This window comes from Ctenopharyngodon idella, chromosome 2 (assembly GCF_019924925.1).
Source record: "Ctenopharyngodon idella isolate HZGC_01 chromosome 2, HZGC01, whole genome shotgun sequence".
NCBI classification, from domain to species: domain Eukaryota; kingdom Metazoa; phylum Chordata; class Actinopteri; order Cypriniformes; family Xenocyprididae; genus Ctenopharyngodon; species Ctenopharyngodon idella.
In genome coordinates, this window is record NC_067221.1 from 16,412,188 (window position 1) to 16,417,980 (window position 5,793).

Consider the following 5,793-nt stretch of genomic DNA (forward strand, 5'->3'; position numbering starts at 1 on the left):
AGGCGTTGTTTTTTAATACAAAAATCTATTACTGATGTAGTCTAACGTTACTGTATAAATGTTTTTTAAACCTTTAGGACACTGGAATGATTTACCCAGTCATAAATACACTGAAAGCATTTAGCATGAGATAAAATACCTCATCACCGCTAGTCTATTAAATATCATAGACATAAAACAAAAAATTAAAAATTAAAAAATATTATCTGTAAATATTGCATTCAACATGAAAAATTCAAAAATCCATCCATTGCACTGTGACTACTGCACTTACAAGTAGACTAATAAACATCTCAGACCTCATATAAACATGTTTGTCCTTCTGTCAAATATGCATAAAGTGATAGGCGAATAATAATACATTATAAATTATAAAATGAGAATCCGTCTGGAGTTCTTCATAATTAGCCTAAAAATGTTTATTATTATTATTATTATTATTATTCAGCATATAACTCAGGGTTTTCTTAAATGTTTTCCTAAACTCATTTAGAGAGAAAAGATAGCAAAAATCCAACATGAATTTACTTTTCTTTCAAGTTTGTTTCAGTGGGCACACACGCCATCTAGTGGATATTTCATTCCACTCATCTAGTTTTACCTGCTGTCTGCTCAATACCATCATGATTTTCTCAGCCCCAAATCTAGTATTACGTGTTTCTTTCTACATACGTTCAACTTAATGTGTCACTGGAAAACAATTTGCATATTAGCAAAACATTACGTTCTGTATAGTCTACTTAAATATTGCATTGATAGTGGTTAAAGGGTTAGTTCACCCAAAAATGAAAATAATGTCATTTATTACTCACCCTCATGCCGTTCCACACCTGTAAGACCTTCGTAAGACCAGTGGTGCGCCAAAAAAAACAAAATAACGACTTATATAGTGATGGCCAATTTTTAAAACACTGCTTCATTAAGCTTCAAAGCGTTATAAATCTTTTGTGTCGAATCATGATTCGGATCGCGTGTCAAACCGCCAAACTGCTGAAATCACGTGACTTTGGCGCTCCGAACCGCTGATTCGACACAAAAGATTCATAACGCTCCGAAGCTTCATGAAGCAGTGTTTTGAATCTTAGCTTTTTCAGTCATGAGTATGAGGTAACGCAGCTCTGTTTATTATATTAGATACATCTGACTGTGTTGAAAATGATGTTATAACGTTACTCTGTGCGTTCGCTCGGCGGCTGCTGTGAGACATTTGTTGCACACTGTAGTAAGCTAGATTGATTTTAGAATATCATATTAATAAATGCTGGATGGCTTGTGTTGATAGATGGCATGCAATTAATTTTAAAACGTATTGTATGATGGAGAAAATTCTGTATTACTGTTACTAAAAATAAAGCTGCATCTGATTATGCTATGTTAGCTACTTCACACAATAGTGTTTTTCTCTGAGGCATGGTAAAGCATGGTACTCGCAAAAAATCAAGAAGATTTAAACAATAAGACTAAACATGTTGAGCTATATAACAACAATTAGTTTTCTGTCTATAAATATATGCAGGTATGACGCAATTGACAGGCGACTCAAGTGAACAAAATATATAACACTGGCCTAGTGGTTTTTGGATATTTTACTGCAAAATTCTTACATATTGCACCTTTAAGGGATAAAATGATTGACTACAAACTTTTTTAAAACTTTTAAAACCAGCCTTGTCAAACTACTATGCTACTACTAAAATATGGCTGTGAAGAGCATCAGTAATTATGGGAAATGAATATAATCTGCAGAAAACGTATAGTAGTTCAAAAGTTGTCTTTTTTTTGCGATCAATTTTTTATTGTCTTTAGATTTAAAGGGTTAGTTCACCCAAAAATTAAAATTCTGTCATTTATTACTCATCCTCATGTCGTTCCACACCCGTAAGACCTTCGTTCATCTTCGGAACACAAATTAACGTATTTTTGATTAAATCCAAGAGTATATGAACTGCAGGCAGCAACGTCATTGCACCTTTTGAGGTCCAGGTCATAAAAACATTAGTAAAATAGGCAACGTGACTACAGTGGTTCAATCTTAATGTTATTAAGTGAAGAGAATACTTTTTGTGCGCAAAATCAAAACAAAAATAATGACTTTATTCAACAATTTGAACCGTTGTCATATGTAGTTGACATAGGTTTCTACAAAATAAAACCGGAAATCGAGGGTAACGCGGGTATGATGTCACAGACTGTTTAATGCAGCTAAGAGATACCATGAATATAGCAATATTTAAAGAAGTCGTGTTATGTTTTTTTACATTTTCAAATTTCTTTAGTGTGTAATGTTGCTGTTTAAGCATGAAAAAGGTCTGCAAAGTTACAAGTTACGTTAGTAGTGTGTTAAAACTCACGGTTATGGTAAGGAGCATGACCCAGATAGCATGGTGACATTGATACAATGTTGAGTTTTGATCCAAACCATCATTTTGGCTGAGATTGAAATTTCAATATTTAAAGTGTGTTGGATCAGCATTGAAATTTTGATGAAAGTCGACAGCACACATGGGTAGAGACAGTGACATTGAACTAACAGTGATTTGTAGTTGATGATCACAAGATCATGCGGGCGTGTATCTCTGCAGAACACTAGTGGGTGTTTCCCAATCAGTGGGGCATTTTCAAACCACGATGGGCTTTTCAATCGCTTTACCCGATTTGCTCTAATCCACTGGGGGCTTGGTTTAGGGGTGGGCCATGATTTTAGCAAGTCCGTTGAAAAATGGTTGAAAAACATCTAATGTAGTTTGAAATTGGCCACTGATTGGTAAACGCCCATTTTGGTTTTGCATGTGCACCTCTCAGTCTAATTGATGCTTCTCATTAGAGTGAAAACACAGGTGCATCCTATACAGATGTCTTGTGTGTTGAACCATCTGACATACTTACATGACTTCTCTAGCACAGTAACAACAATGGTGCATCTACCTTATTATTTCTCTGTTCCTTTGTTTTGCATGCTTGTTATTTGCTTTTGACTTGTGTTGTGACTGACTGTAATTAGATACATTAAAATGCATTTTATGCATACATCCATTTTTCTACATTTCCTGAAAAAAAGTTCTAACATCATTTAACAGATTTCTTGAAGTGCAAGAGACATGAACATAAAATGTTGTAACACTTCACACATAGCCCATGTCTTGCATCCAACAGTGCTTGCAGAGCACATTGCTCCTTTAGTAGGAGTGAAAGCATGAAGATGGACAATTAAACAAAATGAGAAGCACCCTCGTGATAATGCTGACATTGATTATACATTGAGTTGTTGTCGACAGCATAATTACCTGACCTGGGACTTGATGCTATCCTGTGCCTTACTGCTTAATCAGGTAATCATTCATATTCCTGAATCACTATTAAATTTGAGGAACGTAGCCTGTTTTCACTGAAAGACAATCACAAAAAACATTTTGTGTTTATTGAGAAAGTGACTGACATGACTATTTTGTGATATTTAAAGAAATTAAGGTCTACATATGGTGAATCTGCAGCTTTAAATGGATAGTTCAGCCTGAAATTAAAATTCTGTCATCATTTACTCAACCCCAAGTTGTTCCAAACCTATATGTGTTTCTTTCTTCTGTTGAACACAAAAGAATATCTTTTAAAGAATGTTGGCGGAATCATCCGTCAACTGATAAAGAATCAGTTGACGGTAGCCATTGACATAGTATTTTTTTTCCGTCAACTGTTTGGTTATCAGTATTCTTTAAAATATCTTCTCTTGTGTTCAACAAGAAATAAATTCATCCGGGTTTGGAACAACTTGAGTAAATGAGTAAACATGAGTAAATGATGACAGAATTTTCATTTCGGGGTGAACTATCCCTTTAAAAAAATTTTATTGAAAATTTATTACAATTTAATTCATTATATTTCAACCTAACCCAACATTTAAAGTGATTTAGAATCAACATCACATTGTAACATTGATGGACATTGATATTACCAAAGATTATTTTTGTTAATTTCAATATTGATTCAGCACCAGTGATGTAGAATCAGTCATAGTGTAATGCTGATTCAACAATATTACCATTGATTATTTTCATTCATTTCAATATTGATTCAACAGTGATGTAGAATCAATCATAGAGTAATGTTGATTCAATGTCATTACCATTGATTTTTTGTTCACCATTGTTTCACCATTAAATGCGGGTGCAAACGTAATATTGAAACAACATCACTTCATAATGTTGATTCAATGATATTATCATTGATTTTTTTTGTTGAAATCTCAACAGTTTTTCAACAGTAACGCTGAATAACATGGGAAAACAGCGCATCAATTGATGAATAGATAGCCTATCGGCTAATCTTTAGAATTCGGTTCTCATTCATCTCGATGGTATCCGCAAACAGTGACTGACTGTTGCACAACTCTGAAAGAAATTCAAGGACGTCAAGGCTGTAATATGATTGGTTATCAAGGCACGTGTAATCCAAGTTGGCCATTATGCTTTCTCCAATGGTAGAACCACAGACCCTGGTATCTCCCAATAATAGGAGATAATAGGTCCCGATAGGTCCCATTTAAATGTTGGGGAAAAATGAATTAAACTATGAAACTAAAACCGACAGTAGGTGGCGGCAATGTCATAATGAGTGAGTCATAGGGTGCATCCGAAATCCCACACTTCCCTACTATATAGTAGGCGAAAAACAGTATGTGACAAAAGATGTATGTCCGAATTCACAGTAGGCCTACTCATAAAACAGTAGGCAAAAAGTACTCGGATGACCTACTGCACTACTTCAAGCAAGATTCTGAAACGTGCATAGACACTTTACTATCCAATGAAGCCACGGGAGAAGATTTGTGAATGGCGGTGAAGCAACGTAACTGACGCTGGTAGGTCACATGATAATGACAGCACGGCAAATGTCCTGATTACATTCATACTACGCACAGTCATACTACTTTTTTAGCGGTCATATCATTACTCAAAATAAGTACCTACTCAAGAGAGTGCGATTTCGGATGCAGTCACTGAGGCTTTCAACCCATTTGTCCAAATAGGCTTATTCTATGAATGGGTCACTGAATCATTATCTTGCTGGATTCATTCAAAAATGCTGAATAACTTCTGCTGTGACTCTGTTTGAAACTATTTTTGTTGGCGGAACAAAGAAAAATCAGTCGATATCGACAATATTGTATCTAAGATGTACGTCACTTAATATTAACTTAAACATAGCATTTTTTTTTTTTTTTTACATTTATTTATTTATTAATTATTCACTATTGGGTATAAAACAGTGATGATCTTAAAGGAATAGTTCACCCCAAAATGAAAATTAGCCCATGATTTACTCACCCTCAAGACATCCTGTATATGACAATCTTCTTTCAGACAAACACAATCGGAGATATATTTAAAAATATCCTGGCTCTACCAAGCTTTATAATGGTAGTGAACGAGGGCATGTTTGGAAGCCCCAAATAAATGCGTCATGGGATAATTTTCATTTTTGGGTGAACTATCCCTTTAAAAGGGACAAATGAGGATGCTGCGCCGACATGGTAGGCCTGTCTATTTTAAACCCCAACGGTCTGACTTAAAACTGGACAGATGTCCAGCCTATGACTCACCTTTAGTGCTTGGGCCCTTATAACAAGAATACCTTTACTTTATGTAACACTTGTAGTAGCCAGTGGTCAGTTTAAATATAGGCAATCTAAACAAAACAAGCAAATCAAACACACAAAGTGGAAAAACAAAATGTCCAAACAGTATAGTATAGAATAGGCTGCTGCAGTGATGAAACAAACCTCGTTGAAACAACGTG